General features: G+C 41.1%; 1 long non-coding RNA gene and 1 other non-coding gene across 2 annotated transcripts; both read right to left on the bottom strand.

The window, feature by feature from the left end:
• Positions 1-17,306, bottom strand: LOC118903657. Its single transcript, XR_005021847.1, has 3 exons — positions 16,398-17,306; positions 2,761-2,975; positions 1-2,657 (listed from the first exon to the last, which is right to left on the bottom strand). It is a non-coding gene; the product is annotated as an uncharacterized LOC118903657 (long non-coding RNA).
• On the bottom strand, positions 446-584 carry LOC118904584. The gene has a single exon (XR_005022037.1). It is a non-coding gene; the product is annotated as a small nucleolar RNA SNORA70 (small nucleolar RNA).
• Positions 17,307-17,666: the final 360 nt, after the last annotated feature.

Genomic DNA, 17,666 nt, shown 5'->3' on the forward strand with positions numbered 1-17,666 from the left:
AAGTCAAAGAAAGATGAGAATTTTTTTTTTGACAGGAAAGTAGGATTTATTGGTGGGCATGAGTAAGGAGGGGACAGCACCAAAGCTCTCAAGAGTGCAGGGCCCACCATTTGTCCAGGGGCCACAATTAGGGATGCATTTGACCACACAGCCATCCGGGATGAGCCACTTTTCTGCCACCATGTTTTCAAATTCATCCCCATTAAACAGTAAATCCCCACTTCTTGGAGATGTGGATCTTCTGGTGGCCAGGGAACTTGAACTTGGCCCTGCGGAGGGCCTCAATCACATGCTCCTTGTTCTGCAGCTTGGTGTGGATGGACATTATGATTTGGCCAATGTGGACCCTGGCCACTGTGCCCTGGGGCTTTCCAAAGACACCGCACATACCTGTCTGGAGCCTAGACTGGGGACAGCATGCCAGTCATGAATGTCCACTGGAAAGGGCTGTCTCCAAGGTCCCTTAGGGCAACCCATTCAGGCAACAGGCTGCATACACTACCGAGGAGGCTGCTGTTTGCAGCCATTGCACACTGGGCCCCCATGGGGAAAGATGAGAATTGAGGAAAGTAAAATAAATGCAGACCACTTCTCTCACTGCAGCAAAGGGAAGATTGTTGCTACATAGGTCAGCCGGGCCAATAAAAGCTTTGTTAAATTCTGATTTGAAAGCAAAAAAGAGGAAGCACTATAAAGACTGATAAAAGAAAAAAGACTATGAAAACAATAACTCTAAGGGAGTTACGAAAAAAATAAAAAATAAAGGAGTTATGATCAAGACTACAGTTAGTTTGGAACTGGCTATATCTCTGGAGAAACATTTTGGAATTAGCTGTCTCTTTTCCCAGCTATGACCTCAGATTCCTGAAGGGACTATGTCTGTCTTGTTCACTGGTATCCATGGGACCTAGCACAATGCCTAACACAGTCTCTCAATAAAAGTTTGCTACTGATGGACTCTTCCTTCAATATTTGAGGAGTACATGCTTAATAAGTGTCCTCAGTGGTCCATGGCCCACCTCTACTGCAAAGAGAGAGAGTAATTTCCATGAGCAGTTTGCAAAGATCTTGGCTTCTCTAGAAAGTGCTCAGTTTGACAAACGAGAAGGATCACTTTGCTCCTTTCACCAGCCAAAACAAAGACTGTAGAAAGCTGTTTTAAACTTTCTCTCCTTACATTTGAATGGGACCACATATGGAATCCCCCATATACCTAAGTGCACAAAGATGCAGTGTCTATTTCTCTACAAGTGGTCTGTTCTTCCTCACAAATCTCCCACCTATAAAGTTAGGACAGCCCATTGGACAAGATCATAAAGAGCCTTGTAAGCCATTCCAGAGAGATTTAGGTCTTACCCAATCAGTGAAGGATAAAAGTCATCATCAAAGATGACTGAGTAGGGGAATACTACAGAGTTCTGAGTCAGAAATATCACCGAGGAGGCAGTACAGAGGAAAGACTGGGAGTGAGGCAAGGGAGTGAGACCAAATGCTCAGATAAAAGTAGGGAGTCAGCTGCCACAGTATAGGAAGGGCCTGAAATAGGACAGTCAAAGTGGAAAAGGAAGGAGGGGACAGCTAAGATGTTTAGAAATGTCAGAAACTGGCAATTAATTAAATGGGAGGGATACAGGAGAGGAATTACAACATAATTAACAAAGCAGTGAAGCACTGGATATCAACAGCAAAGAAAATGCCCTTTAAAAACAAAAGGAAGAAAAAAAAATCTCATCCCAGTAGTTTCACATCGTAAGGGTCAGGATCTCCACCTGGAATCTTTCTGCAGTGCTCTATGGGAACAGGGAGAGGATTTTAGAGGCTATAACTTTTGGGTCACTTCCTAAGCAGTGGAATTCTTAGGATGGGAGGGAGGACATTCTAGTTCCTCAGGGATTCACTGAAGTGAATCAGGGCATGATCAGTGACAACACTGTGTTGCTCCCAGAGTGGACAAAGGTCTGAGTGTGAGAGATACAGAGCTCCTGAAGTCTCTCTGACAGATAAACCCATCAGCCTCTGGAACCTACCTAATCCTTCTCCAGTCCTAATCTCCTTAATCCTAAATCTGAGCTCAGTTCTGCCAGCACCTCTAGAGTAAATCATAAGGTCTGAGACCTCAGCAACAAGAGAAGCAGAGTTGGACTCACTGAGGCAGCCAAAAGAAAGAGGGAGAGATGGAGAAATGCAAAATAACAGAAGATCTGACTCTACCACCTGGGTAGTGCCTTTCATTCTCCTGTGTTTTCCAGTAAGTCATTAGCAGATCATCTGCCATCTTCTTTTTCTTCAAGAACCAATCAAAACTCAAATTTGCATTTGGGAAACAGAAACTTTCAGAAAACCCAGAGACATCTTTTCAGGACCATGGAGAGCAGAAGGTGGTCGCTCCTGAGGAAACGTTCCATCGCAACATGAAGATGAGGGAAAGAAAGAATAAAGGGTAGTGGAGTCATTAATGGAGAGCATTCAGGTGAGGTAGAAAGACTTGCAATATAAAATCCAAAAGGGCCTTATAGAGCACCTAGTCTGAACTCCTCATAGGAGGGATACTCTTGAGCCGGAAAAGGAAATTCTCCATACCTTCATTATAGCCAACAGTTCTCTTCAGCGATTTATCTTAAAAGGTATCTATAGGGAGTTGAGACTTTTTCAATTTCCTTGGAAGAAATGCATACAAAAAGAACCTTTGGTTGATGGTCCTAAAAAGAGCATTACAAACAAGAACCGAAATACTGATACCATAAAGGTAAAGAATCTCACCTAGGTAGGATGACACAAGAGCTGCCAACTCAAGGTTAGTCCTTGGGTCTCCTGACACCCGTGCAGTGTTTTCTTCTTTCTAGTTCTTGAGTGGTTAAGGATCTAGATTCTCCTCTGGCTCTGCCATACAGCAGCTGTGTGACCGCAGGCAAATTACTCATTCATTCCAAGCCTTGATCTCCTTCTTTGAGCTAAGGCTTCCTGTGTGTCAGACACTGTGAAGCAATGGGAAAACAAAGACAATTTCTGCTCTCAAGTAGCTCCTACTCCAGTGGAGGACAGATATAAAAAACATCAATAGTTCAAGAACACTATAAAAGTACAGAAGTTTACCAAAGAAAAATATTAACAACTTGGAGGTGGGAGCAAGATTAAGAGGAATCCAGGAAAACAAAGGCATCAAGCTGTGAAATAGGGCACTAGATTTAGGGAAGTACAAATAACAATAACTTAGTTCTGATGGATGATAATTTGGCAGTGGGGAGAGCTGGAGTAATAAAACCTTCCACATACTAATGTTGTGGAAGTCAAAGGAGACAAAGCACTAAAAGCACTATATAGATAAATATTAGCTATGTATTATGCCAACAGCTACCCCTATGAGAAAAAGATTCTTTAATTCAACAAACATTTATAGAATACCTACTACATACTCACTGTACTAGGAGAAGCCACTTCTCCTTTTGGTCCCCTCCCTAAAATAGAGCCAGCTTGAGAATCAAGAAAACCAAATTCTGCAATCTTTCCTGGAGGTAAAAGTGCCTCTTCTATTCATATCAAGCAAGGGGAGTGGAGGAGAGCTTGACAATCCCATGATTCCTCTACTGAAGTGTCACTTAGATAAGCACATCTTGCACTTGTGTGATTTGAAAAAAGGCTTTGCCTACAGACCAAAGAATACCAGGGATGACCTCTGGTATGATCCCCTTGGCACCAAGTAATCAAGCAAGGTGGTATCATGACACAGAGTCAGATGATCAAAAGTGGCAAATTTCCCAGGCTCAGCTGACAATGAGAGCATACGTAAAAGTGGTTAGAAAAATCATCTTTATGCCAGTTACTATTTTCAACTTCTCCTACTTAGTACTAATTCTCTTAGCTTCCCATAACCAAATATTTGCATATGAACAAGTAGCAGCCATGGTTCTACAATCTGACTAGTCCACTGACCAACTCAATGTCTACATCAAGGACATCTGGATATTGCAGTGTCATGTAAACTTCTCTCTGGTGAAGTGTCTACAGACACCAGTGAAATTTAAAATTTATACCCTATATTGGGTTGAATAGTGTCCCCCCAAAATTCATGTCCACTAGGAACCTCAGAATGCAATCTTATTTGGAAATAGGGTCCTTGTAAATGTAATCAAGTTAAAATGAGGGCATACTGGATTAAGATGGGCATTAATCCAATGACTGATGTTCTTTTTAGAAGAGGGAATTTTGGACACAGACACAGACACACAGACACACACACACACACACACACACACACACAGAGAACACCATGTGACAGTGGAGAGAGAGACTGCCAAGGAACACAAAGTATTGCCAGCCACCACAAGAAGCTAGGAGAGAGGCATGGAACAGATTCTCCCTCAGAGCCTCCAGAAGCAATCAACCTGACCAACACCTTGATTTCAGTCTTCCTCCAGACCTGTGAGAGAATAAATTTTGTTCTTTTAAGCCACCAGTTTGTGATACCTTGTTATAGCAACCCTAGGAAACTAATACATACCCCCCTCCCAGTACATGTTTTCCTTCTATGTGCCCTAGGATTTAGGATTTTTTTATCTTCTCAGACAGAAAAGGATAGATATCAACGCTAGTAACTGTATTAGCACATGGAAAGGGGTACTCGTGAGAGCAACAGAATGACTGAGCAATTCAAACCAAAAGAGCACCTTCACAGGTGATGTAAAGGGCAGGGAAATTTACTTCTGAAGGCTCTATAAATTGAGACCCTTTAATCTCTGCAGTAGTTTTTTAAATACCTACAAATTCTTTGATACTCTAGGGAGGGAGAGAAGGGCAGCAGTTAAGAAGAATTCCAGGAACTCAGTAACACATTAGCTGTGAGTGAGAGGGAAAAATCTCAGTTCATACATGTTGAGCTCCAGATGTGTGAGTTTCAGGAGAGACATATAAGCCAGAAACAAATTTTGAGAATCTTTAGCATACAGATTAGCAGATCTCAAATGAGCTTCTCTGGCCAAATGCACAAGAATTGTCTGGGGAAACCTATGAAAACACGGAGTGCCAGTTAATACTTAAATGAACTCTATAATTCAAAATTTACTACTATTAGTAAGAGATTGTGACGGGGGTCTAGATATAAGAAATAGTCAAATATCAATTATTTCTTACTTCTTTATCCAAGCAATGAAGCACCTGGTATGCTTATCAGAAACTGGGGGAAAATCTCCACTCATAACAGCCAAAAAAATGCTAAATGAATCTGTTTTTTAAAAATGAAGATTTTGGGACTTCCCTGGTGGCACAGTGGTCGAGAATCCACCTGCCAATGCAGGGGACACGGGTTGGAGCCCTGGTCTGGGAAGATCTCACATGCCATGGAGCAACTAAGCCCATACGCCACAACTACTGAGCCTGCACTCTAGAGCCCACGAGCCACAACTACTGAGCCCATGTGCCACAACTACTGAAACCCGCTCGCCTAGAGCCTGAGCTCCACAACAAGAGAAGCCACCACAGTGAGAAACTCGCGCACCACAATGAAGAGTAGCCCCCACTCGTAGGAACTAGAGAAAGCCCGTGCACAGCAACAAAGACCCAGCACAGCCAAAATTAAATAAATTTTTTTTAAAAAATGAAGATCTTACTGAAGAAATAAAACAAGACCTAAATAAATGGAAAACAAACCACATTCTTGGCTGGGAAGACACATAAAAAATACCAACAATACCCAAGTTAAATTATACATTTAATGTTTTTCCGTTTAGAATCACAATAGGTTTTTCTCTTTTTCTTTCATGGGAGAGAACAGTAAAAAATGATTTCAGAGTGTATAGGGAATACATGTCCAAAAACATCTAAGAAAAAGTATAAAAATAACAGGAAAGAGAGACTTGCCTGTCTAGATTTCAGAAAATACTATAAAATCAATGAAATAAAATCTATGGTGTTGGTGTAAGAAGAGATAAATAGAAGATTAGAATATAGAATCAAAAATCCAGAAACAGATCTCACTATGAAAGAATTTCAGATATGACAAGTGTGATAGTTTAATTCAATGAAAAGAGGATGATTATTTAATAAATGTAGCTAGTACAACTAGCCATCCATCTAAGCCATCTAATGCATGCTATTCAACAGTAACAACTAGCCTCATGTGGCCACTAAGCACCTAAAATGCGCCTAGTCTAGAATTGAGATTTGATATGAGTGTAAAATACACATTGGATTTCAAAGACTTAGTCTGAGAAAACATAAAATATCCCACTAATAATTGTTTAAAATGCATCACATGTAAAAATATTTTTGATATAATGGGTTAAGTTGGTGAAATAAAATATATTATTACAATTAATTTCACTTCTTTTTACTTTTTTTTAATGCAGCTTTGACTAGAAAACTTAAAATTACGTAAGTATCTTGCATTTTATTTCTACTGGACAGCACTGCTCTAGAGAAAAATAAAGATCTTCCCTTTACATCATATTTTTAAAAACAAAGATAAAGGGCTTCCCTAGTGGCGCAGTGGTTGAGAATCTGCCTGCCAATGCAGGGGACACGGGTTTGAGCCCTGGTCTGGGAAGATCCCACATGCCGTGGAGCGACTAGGCCCGTGAGCCACAACTACTGAGCCTGCGCGTCTGGAGCCTGTGCTCCGCAACAAGAGAGGCCGCGACAGTGAGAGGCCCGCGCACCGCGATGAAGAGTGGCCCCCACTCGCCGCAACTAGAGAAAGCCCTCGCACAGAAACGAAGACCCAACACAGACATTAATTAATTAATTAATTAACTAATTAATTTTTTAAAAAACACAAAAAAACAAAGATAAAGACTTAAATGCAAAAAATAAAAAACACTGTAAGAAAACCTAGGAAAGTAAATTAGAATCTGAGGGTCAGGCTAGATTTCTTAATGAGGACAGTATGTCAAGTGTGTGTATGTATGTATGTATAAATTGATAAGCAAAAGACAGACAACCCAACAGGAAAAACAGGCAAAAGACAGGATTGGAAATGCACAGAAAACAAATCCCAATAACAAACAAACAAACAATAACAACAAAAAGATATTCAAAATTACTAAGTAAGAAAAAGTGTAATTCAAATAACCAAGACATTTTTTACTGGCCAGAAAAAAAATAAAAACAGATAATAACTCTCTCTCCTGGGGATGCAGGAAAGGGGAAAGCTCATACACTGCTGCCAAGGTAAATGTAAAGAATAACAGCCTTCCTAAAAAGCAGTAAGGGGGGGCTTCCCTCGTGGCACAGTGGTTAAGAATCCGCCTGCCAACACAGGGGACATGGGTTCGAGCCCTGGTCCAGGAAGATCCCACATGCTGCGGAGTAACTAAGCCCGTGCACCACAGCTACTGAGCCTGCACTCTAGAGACCACGAGCCACAACTACTGAACCCAAGTGCCACAACTACTGTAGCCCGCACACCTAGAGCCCATGCTCTGCAACAAGAGAAGCCACCGCAGTGAGAAGCCCACACACCACAACGAAGAGAAGCCCCCGCTCATCGCAACTAAAGAAAGCTCACGTGTAGCAACAAAGACCCAACACAACCAAAAGAAAAGAAAAAAGAAAAAAATGCAGCAATGAAATATCCATAAAAATTAGTACTACAGTTGTTCCACAGATACCAAAATCCACTGATGCTCAAGTCCCTTCTAAAAAATGGCAGCCCTCTGTATCCACAGATGCAGAACCTACAGATACAGAACCCACGGATACAGAGAGCTGATTGTAAATAATACCCTTCAACCCCGGAACCGTCTTCACAGTAATGAATCCACTAGCACATAAGGACAAAAGTTCAGAGAATCTTTAGTCTAACACTATTTATGCAGCAGCAAAATAAAATAAAGAGGAAACTAAGGCAAAAGAAAGGAAACTAAGTAACAACAGGAAACTAAGTAAATGCCCATCTGCTAATAAAAGACTGGAAAATGTATGTCACCTGCAGAACAAGACCTGTTATGCAATCATTACAATTTTAATTTAAAAAAAAAGCAAAAATTTTTAAATATGAAAATGTCAACAGTGGCTCCACTGTAAGCAAACAGACTATCTCATAATATGCTGGTGTGGGCAGGAATCGGTACAACCTTACGGGAAGGAAACTAGAAGACAATTAGAATTTTAAATTTCCATGCCTTTTGACTCAGTAGTTCAGTTTCCAGAAATCTGTCCTACTAATACAGATGGTATGACAATTTAAAGACATACGTGCAGAGCAGAAGCAAGAAGAACTACAATTCTGAAGCTTGTGGAAGGAAAACCACATTCACAGAAAGATAGACAAAATGAAAAGGCAGAGGACTTTGTACCAGATGAAGGAACAAGATAAAACCCCAGAAAAACAACTAAATGAAGTGGAGATAGGCAACCTTCCAGAAAAAGAATTCAGAATAATGATAGTGAAGATTATCCAGGACCTCGGAAAAAGAATGGAGGCAAAGATCAAGAATATGCAAGAAATGTTTAACAAAGACCTAGAAGAAAGAACAAACAGAGATGAGCAATACAATAACTGAAATGAAAAATACACTAGAAGGAATCAATAGCAGAATAACTGAGGCAGAAGAACGGATAAGTGACCTGGAAGACAGAATGGTGGAATTCACGGCTGTGGAACAGAATAAAGAAAAAAGAATGAAAAGAAATGAAGACAGTCTAAGAGACCTCTGGGACAACATTAACTGCAACAACATTCACATTATAGGGGTCCCAGAAGGAGAAGAGAGAGAGAAAGGACCTGAGAAAATATTTGAAGAGATTATAGTCAAAAACTTCCTTAACATGGGAAAGGAAATAGCCACCCAAGTCCAGGAAGTGCAGAGAGTCCCAGGCAGGATAAACCCAAGGAGAAACACGCTGAGACACACAGTAATCAAATCGACAAAAATCAAAGACAAAGAAAAATTATTGAAGGCAACAAGGGAAAAACAACAAATAACTTACAAGGGAACTCCCATAAGGTTAACAGCTGATTTCTCAGCAGAAACTCTACAAGCCAGAAAGGAGTGGCATGATATATTTAAAGGGAGTGGCATGATATATTTAAAGTGATAAAAGGGAAGAACCTACAACCAAGATTACTCTACCTGGCAAGGATCTCATTCAGATTCAATGGAGAAATCAAAAGCTTTACAGACAAGCAAAAGCTAAGAGAATTCAGCACCACCAAACCAGCTCTACAACAAACGCTAAAGGAACTTCTCTAAGTGGGAAACACAAGAGAAGAAAAGGACCTACAAAAACAAACCCATAACAATTAAGAAAATGGTCATAGGAACATACATATTGATAATTACCTTAAACGTGAATGGATTAAATGTTCCAACCAAAAGACGCAGGCTCACTGAATGGATACAAAAACAAGACCCATCTATATGCTTGTCTACAAGAGACCCACTTCAGACCCAGGGACACATACAGACTGAAAGTGAGGGAATGGAAAAAGATATTCCATGCAAATGGAAATCAAAAGAAAGCTGGAGTAGCAATATTCATATCAGATAAAATAGACTTTAAAATAAAGAATGTTGCAAGAGACAAGGAAGGACACTACATAATGATCAAGGGATAAATCCAAAAAGAAAATATAACAATTTGATATATATATATATATATATGTACATATATATACATACACACACACACATATACATATATATGTGTATGTGTATATATATATATATATAAATATACATATATACATATATATATATATATATATATATATATATATATATATATATATGTACCCAACATAGAAGCACCTCAATACATAAGGCAACTGCTAACAGCTATAAAAGAGGAAATCAACAGTAACACAATAATAGTGAGGGACTTTAACACCTCATTTACACCAATGGACAGATCATCCAAACAGAAAATTATAAGGAATCACAAGCTTTAAATGACACAATAGACCAGATAGATTTAATTGGTATTTATGGGACATTCCATCCAAAAACGGCAGATTACACTTTCTTCTCAAGTGCACACGGAACCTTCTCCAGGACAGATCACATCTTGGTCACAAATCAAGCCTCAGTAAATTTAAGAAAACTGAAATCATATCAAGCATCTTTTCTGACCACAATGCTATGAGATTAGAAATCAATTACAGTGAAAAAAACATAAAAAACACAAGCACATGGAGGCTAAACAATATGTTACTAAATAACCAAGAGATCACTGAAGAAATCAAAGAGGAAATCAAAAAATACCGAGAGACAAATGACAACGAAAACATGATGATCCAAAACCTATGGGATGCAGCAAAAGCAGTTCTAAGAGGGAAGTTTATAGCAATACAATCCTACCTCAAGAAACAAGAAAAATCTCAAATAAACAATCTTAGGTTCCTACACCTGAAAGAACTAGAGAAAGAAGAACAAACAAAACCCAAAGTTAGCAGAAGGAAAGAAATCATAAAGATCAGAGCAGAAATAAATGAAATAGAAACATAGAAAACAACAGCAAAGATCAATAAAACTGGTTCTTTGAGAACATAAACAAAATTGATAAACCATTAGCCAGACTCATCAAGAAAAGGAGGGAGAGGACTCAAATCAATAAAATTAGACATGAAAAAGAAGAAGTTACAACAGACATGGCAGAAATACAAAGCATCCTAAGAGACTACTACAAGCAACTCTATGCCAATAAAATGGACAACCTGGAAGAAATGGACAAATTCTTAGAAACGTATAACCTTCCAAGACTGAACCAGGAAGAAATAGAAAATATGAACAGACCAATCAGAAGTAAGGAAATTGAAACTGTGATTAAAAATCTACCAACAAACAAAAGTCCAGGACCAGATGGTTTCATATGTGAATTCTATCAAACATTTAGAGAAGAGCTAACACCCATCCTTCTCAAACTCTTCCAAAAAATTGCAGAGGAAGGAAGACTCCCAAACTCATTCTATGAGGCCACCATCACCCTGATACCAAAACCAGACAAAGATACTACAAAAAAAGAAAATTACAGACCAATATCACTGATGAATATAGATGCAAAAATCCTCAACAAAATACTAGCAAACAGAATCCAACAGCACATTAAAAGGATCATACACCATGATCAAGTGGGATTTATCCCAGGGATGCAAGGATTCTTCAATATACGCAAATCAACCAATGTGATACACCATATTAACAAATTGAAGAATAAAAACCATATGATCATCTCAATAGATGCAGAAAAAGCTTCTGACAAAATTCAACACAACACCCATTTATGATAAAAACTCTCCAAAAAGTGGGCATACAGGGACCCTACCTCAATGTAATAAAGGCCATATACAATAAACCCATAGCAAACATCATTATCAATAGTGAAAAACTGAAGGCATTTCCTCTAAGATCAGGAACAAGATGAGGATGTCCACTCTCGCCACTATTATTCAACATATTTTGGAAGTCCTAGCCACAGCAATCAGAGAAGAAATAGAAATAAAAGGAATACAAATTGGAAAAGAAAAAGTAAAACTGTCACTGTTTGCAGATGACATGATACTATACATAGAGAATCCTAATGCCACCAGAAAACTACTAGAGCTAATCCATGAATTTGGTAAAGTTGCAGGATACAAAATTAATGCACAGAAATCTACTGTATTCCTATACACAAATGATCAAAATTCTGAAAGAGAAATTAAGGAAACACTCCCATTTACCATTGCAACAAAAAGAATAAAATACCTAGGAATAAACCTACCTAGGGAGACAAAAGACCTGTATGAAGAAAACTATAAGACACTGATGAAAGACATTAAAGATGATACAAACAGATGGAGAGATATACCATGTTCTTGGATTGGAAGAATCAATATCGTGAAAATGACTATACTACCCAAAGCAATCTACAGATTCAATGCAATCCCTATCAAATTACCAATGGCTTTTTTTTTTTTTTTAAATAGTTGTTTCATTTCCCCAACTCAATCGTTTGGGTTATTTTACGTTTTTTTTTTTTTTTTTTTAATTTTATTTACTTATTTATGGCTGTGTTGGATCTTCGTTTCTGTGCGAGGGCTTTCTCCAGTTGCGGCAAGCGGGGGCCACTCTTCATCGCGGTGCGTGGGCCTCTCACTATTGCAGCCTCTCTTGTTGCGGCGCACAGGCTCCAGACGCGCAGGCTCAGCAATTGTGGCTCACAGGCCCAGTTGCTCCGCGGCATGTGGGATCTTCCCAGACCAGGGCTCGAACCTGTGTCCCCTGCATTGGCAGGCAGATTCTCAACCACTGCGCCACCAGGGAAGCCCCCCAATGGCATTTTTTACAGAACTAAAATTAAAAAATCTTAAAATTTGTATGGAGACACAAAAGACCCCGAATAGCCAAAGCAGTCTTGAGGGAAAAAAACGGAGCTGGACGAATCAGACTCCCTGACTTCAGAGTATACTACAAAGCTACAGTAATCAAGACAATATGACAGGGCTTCCCTGGTGGTGCAGTGGTTAAGAATCCGCCTGCCGAAGCAAGGGACACGGGTTCGAGGTCTCGTCCGGGAAGATCCCACATACCGTGGAGCAACTAAGCCCGTGCGCCACAACTACTGAGCCTGTGCTCTAGAGCCCGTGAGCCACAACTACTGAAGCCCGCACACCTAGAGCCCGTGCTCCACAACAAGAGAAGCCACTGCAATGAGAATCCCATGCACCACAACGAAGAGTAGCCTCCGCTCGCCACAACTAGAGAAAGCCTGCGTGCAGCAATGAAGACCCAACGAAGCCAAAAATAATAAATAAATAAAAATAAAATGAAAAAGAAAAAGAAGACAATATGGTACTGGCACAAAAACAGAAATATAGATCAATGGAACAGGATAGAAAGCCCAGAGATAAACCCACACACCTGTAGTCAACTAATCTACGACAAAGGAGGCAAGGATATATAATGGAGAAAAGACAGTCTCTTCAATCAGTGGTGCTGGGAAAACTGGACAGCTACATGTAAAAGAATGAAATTAGAATACTCCCTAACACCATACACAAAAATAAACTCAAAATGGATTCGAGACCTAAATGTAAGACCGAACACTATAAAACTCTTAGAGGAAAACATAGGAAGAAGACTCTTTGACATAAATCACAGCAAGATCTTTTTGATCCACCTCCTAGAGTAATGGAAATAAAAACAAAAATAAACAAATGGGACCTAATGAAACTTAAAAGCTTTTGCAAAGCAAAGGAAAGCACAAACAAGACGAAAAGACAACCCTCAGAATGGGAGAAAATATTTGTAAACGAATCAACGGACAAAGTATTAATCTCCAAAATATATAAACAGCTCATGTAGCTCAATGTAAAAAAAGCCCAAACAACCCAATCAAAAAATGGGCATAAGACCTAAATAGACATTTCTCCAAAGAAGACATACAGATGGCCAAGAAGCACATGAAAAGCTGCTCAACATCACTAATTATTAGAGAAATGCAAGTCAAAACTACAGTGAGGTATCACCTCACACCAGTTAGAATGGGCATCTTCAGAAAATCTACAAACAACAAATGCTGGAGAGGGTGTGGAGAAAAGGGAATCCCCTTGCACTGTTGGTGGGAATGTAAATTGATACAGCCACTATGGAGAACAGTATGGAGGTTCCTTAAAAAACTAAAAATAGAACTACCATATGACCCAGCAATCCCACTACTGGGCATATACTCAGAGAAAACCATAACTCAAAAAGACACATGCACCCCAATGTTCATTGCAGCACTATTTACAATAGTCATGTCATGGAAGCAACCTAAATGCCCATCTACAGTTGCATGGATAAAGAAGATGTGGTACATATATACAACGGAATATTACTCAGCCATTAAAAGGAATGAAATTGGGTCATTTGTAGAGAAGTAGATGGATGTAGAGACTGTCATACAGAGTGAAGTAAGTCAGAAAGAGAAAAACAAATACCGTATATTAACGCATATATGTGGAACCTAGAAAAATGGTACAGATGAACCAGTTTGCAGGGCAGAAACAGAGACACAGATGTAGAGAACAAAGGTATGGACACCAAGGAGGGAGAGTGGCGGGGTGCGGGGTGGTGGTGGTGGGATGAACTGGGAGATTGGGATTGACATGTATACACTAATATGTATAAAATGGATAACTAATAAGAACCTGCTGTTTAAAAAAATAAAATAAATTTCAAAAATTCAAAAAAAAATAAAAGACACATTCCTTATTGAGAAGTTAAAAAAAAAAAAAGACATCGGGGCAAATATATCAAATCATTACATTGTACACCCTAAACTAACACAGTGTTATACGTCAGTTATATCACAATAAAACTGAGGGAAAAAGATATATGTACAAGAATGTTCACTACAGCCTTTATTTAATAAGACTTGGAAAAACCCTAAATGTCTTCTCTAAACAAAATGGCTGAATAAATTATACGTCTACACAATGAAAGCAGTGATATAGACTTGAAAAAGAACAAGGTAGTTCCAATGTTACTGATTGGGAAGATAAAAGACAGCCAGTATAAAGTATAAAAAGCACAGTGTGTAAAGCATAAAAAGCACAGGATAAAGTATAAAAAGACTGACGACTGTCTTTCTGCAGTTTAAATTTTTTATAATTTAAAAAAATGGTGGGGGAAAATTAGATGCTTTGCCTTTTTCTGAGGAAGCATTTCAGAAGTCTGGACAGTGAACCCTCTCCCTCCCCAACCCTACCATATCTCATATCTGACTCAACCAGTTTTCTACCTGCACTGCTAATACATCCTTTTCCTCTATATGACTCAGTGGTTCCAAGATATCTTCTGAATAAAAGATATATCAGATATATCTTTTACTGATATAAAAACAATATTAAAGTGTATATTTAATTTTTTTTAAATTATCATTCATATTACTATTATTCATTTTTGCATATTCCTATGTTGGAATCCCTTGTTGATATAAATCAACATCACAATTCAGTGTTATTCCACCTCTCCTGAACTGCAATCCCTTTTAATTTGAGACACACGAATACCTTCCTTGTTTAAAGAATTGTACTTGTATCTTAGTATATTCATAAATCTCAGCGACCAAGGTTTCACAGGTCATAACAAATTTGTGTTAAGATTTCAAATTTCCTTTATTATTATTTTGTGTGTTATCATATAGACAGATGGAAATAAGAGATCACAGCATTGTGTTCACCCACTTTCCCAGGCATTCTCTCTTGAAAAATATTGGGTACTTCATTACTGTTCTATGTCAGGGGTCAGCGAACTATGGTCTGCTACCTGTGTTTGTACAGCCCACAAGCTAAGAAATGTGTTTACATTTTTAAATGATTGGGGGTAAAATCAAAAGGAGAATAAAATTTCAAGGCAAGTGAAGAATTTATATGAAATTCAAATTTCAGCAACGCTCACTCATTTAGTATAGTCTAACGCTATTTTCATACTACAAAGACAGAACTGAGTATGGGCAACAAAGCCAAAAATATGTCCTATTTGGCTCCTTACAGGAAAGGTTTGCCAAACCCTGTTCTATGACATAGTACATGCCCTTCATAATTTTATAGTTTTACCTAGACATTCTCCCCCTTTCCTTCCATACTGAGCATAAAGTCATCTTAATAATCTATTAGTCTCCAGGCCAACACATTCTTTATATTCCTCAGAAATGCACTTCCTCCTGGAAATTTGCTTAATATTACCACCCCTGGCCACCTACAAACAGAAAGCCAGAATGAAGTGCTAGCCAACACCTTAAAAGTTACAAATCATAACCAGAACCAAACCTCACCACGCTCCCTATAAAGTAAGGATAAAGAGGCTGACCCCTCAGTTTGTGGCTTTCAAACTACCCTACCTTAGAACTGAGGCAGTCCGTGAACTAGAAAAAGTACTGCTGCTAAAATTCCCAATGGTCAAATAACAATGAGGGGAAAAGAAGTTAATAAATGTAATTTTATCAAGTTTAATCCTCTTCAAATCACTGCTACTGAAAAAAAGTGAACAAAAAGCAAAGAACAGTGAAGAAAAAGCAGACCAGCTGTATTTAGCATGCCTGACCCTAAATCTTTATACCTCCCACATGAGATATTTTCTCCAAATAAATAGTTCCTGGCTCCCAGGATGAGAGGTTAAATACTGCACAGTGTTTGTAAACAGCATCACAACTTACACAGGAACAAGTAGGGCCATTGGGCCATTTCACCTGGAAGGGTACACCAAAATGTGCTCATTTCTTTCGGTTAGCATTCTGTATGCCAAGTGTTGGCAGAGAGAAGGCGGGGCGAGCTGCGTTTCCTACCAGCAGTGTCCACTCTTAGCACTAACTCCTGCCCAGCCGCAGCACACCTTTCCCCAGCCCCAACTTCTCCCCAGTCCCATCACCCTTTTACCCAGCATCGACTCCTCCCCAGCTCCATCAACTCAACTCAGCACCTCCTCCCAGTCTCATCACACCTCTGTCCGCCGACTTTTCCCCAGCCTCATCATCTCGCTCTCGTCCTCCAAAGTCACAGGGCTGCGAAGCTTCCAGCAACAGGAGAGGAAAGTAAGGAGGCTATAACGCAGGAGTCCGGAGTCCCCGCACAACCACCATCTGCTCTTGAGGAGAAACTCAAGCCAAAGCCACAAAACTGGAAAAAGACGGAATTGGCTCGCACCCAGAATGGGTGCTCACGGCGCGCTCGCTGCGGTCGGGCACCGAGCGAGGAGCTGAGGACACAAAGGGGAGCAGCAGAGTCACAGTACCAGCTCTTTCGGGGCTTCCACTCCATCGGAGGAGGTAGATTATTTCCGTAAAGCTCGCCTAGCAAGGACAAGGTGACCAGCATCCGAAGTCCACGGCAGGGAAAACTGAGCTAATCCTTGAATGTTAAAAGGCTTAAACTCAATTTGTCGGAAGTGACGTGCCAGCTGAGACCCGCAGGTCCACCACGTAATTGGCCGCCGACTCGGCGAGCCACCTTCTCCCGGGACTGGCCTGGAGAGAGGAGCAGTGTAGCTCAAAGTTCGCAACCCGCCCTTGTCCCGCCCCCGGCGGCTCCCAGCCCCAACCGGGACCAGCCCGAGCCGGGCCAGAGCCCGGGCCCACACCCTGGGCGGGACGGTCCCGCCTGCCCCGGCGCCCGTAGACGCCCTGTGGGCAATGGGCTTCAGCGCTCCGCCACGCGCATGCGCGGCCCTCTTTCTCCAGAGTATTCCTCGGGGCACCTGGACGACCGCATTTCAGCCACCTGCCCCTCCGGGTCTCTTCTCGCCCTTAACTCCTGCTGCTGGTTTTCCCCTCCGGCCCCCCGCCTTCTCCTTGTTCCCCAGGCGCCGCTAGGCCTTCTCGCGGCCGCCCGCCGATACCCGGGCTTCCACTGACACGAACCTCTCAGCGCGGCTTCCGCTTCCGGCGAGTATTGTGTGTCGCGCTGCGGGGCGGGGGCGGGGGGAGGAGGAAGGAGGGAGGCAGCGCTCCGGCGGCTCTGCGCCCCGCACTCCCGGACCCGAAGCCGGGAAGGTAGGTGCTGTCCCGCCGCCGCGCCGGGGCCTTGGGGCCTGTCCCCGCTGACCGGCTCCGCACGCCGCGTCCTAGCGCCCCGCGACTGCGTCACCGGCCCCCCGCACGTAACCACAGCTGCCTCCGCCCGCCTCGGGCCCGGGCGGACGTTTTGCCGCCCCGGCGACGTCAGCGCGTCCGGCGTTGCTTGGCTACCCCGCCGTTCCCCCGTCCCGCTGCCG

The sequence above is a fragment of the Balaenoptera musculus genome, chromosome 11 (assembly GCF_009873245.2).
Source record: "Balaenoptera musculus isolate JJ_BM4_2016_0621 chromosome 11, mBalMus1.pri.v3, whole genome shotgun sequence".
In the NCBI taxonomy this organism is placed as follows: domain Eukaryota; kingdom Metazoa; phylum Chordata; class Mammalia; order Artiodactyla; family Balaenopteridae; genus Balaenoptera; species Balaenoptera musculus.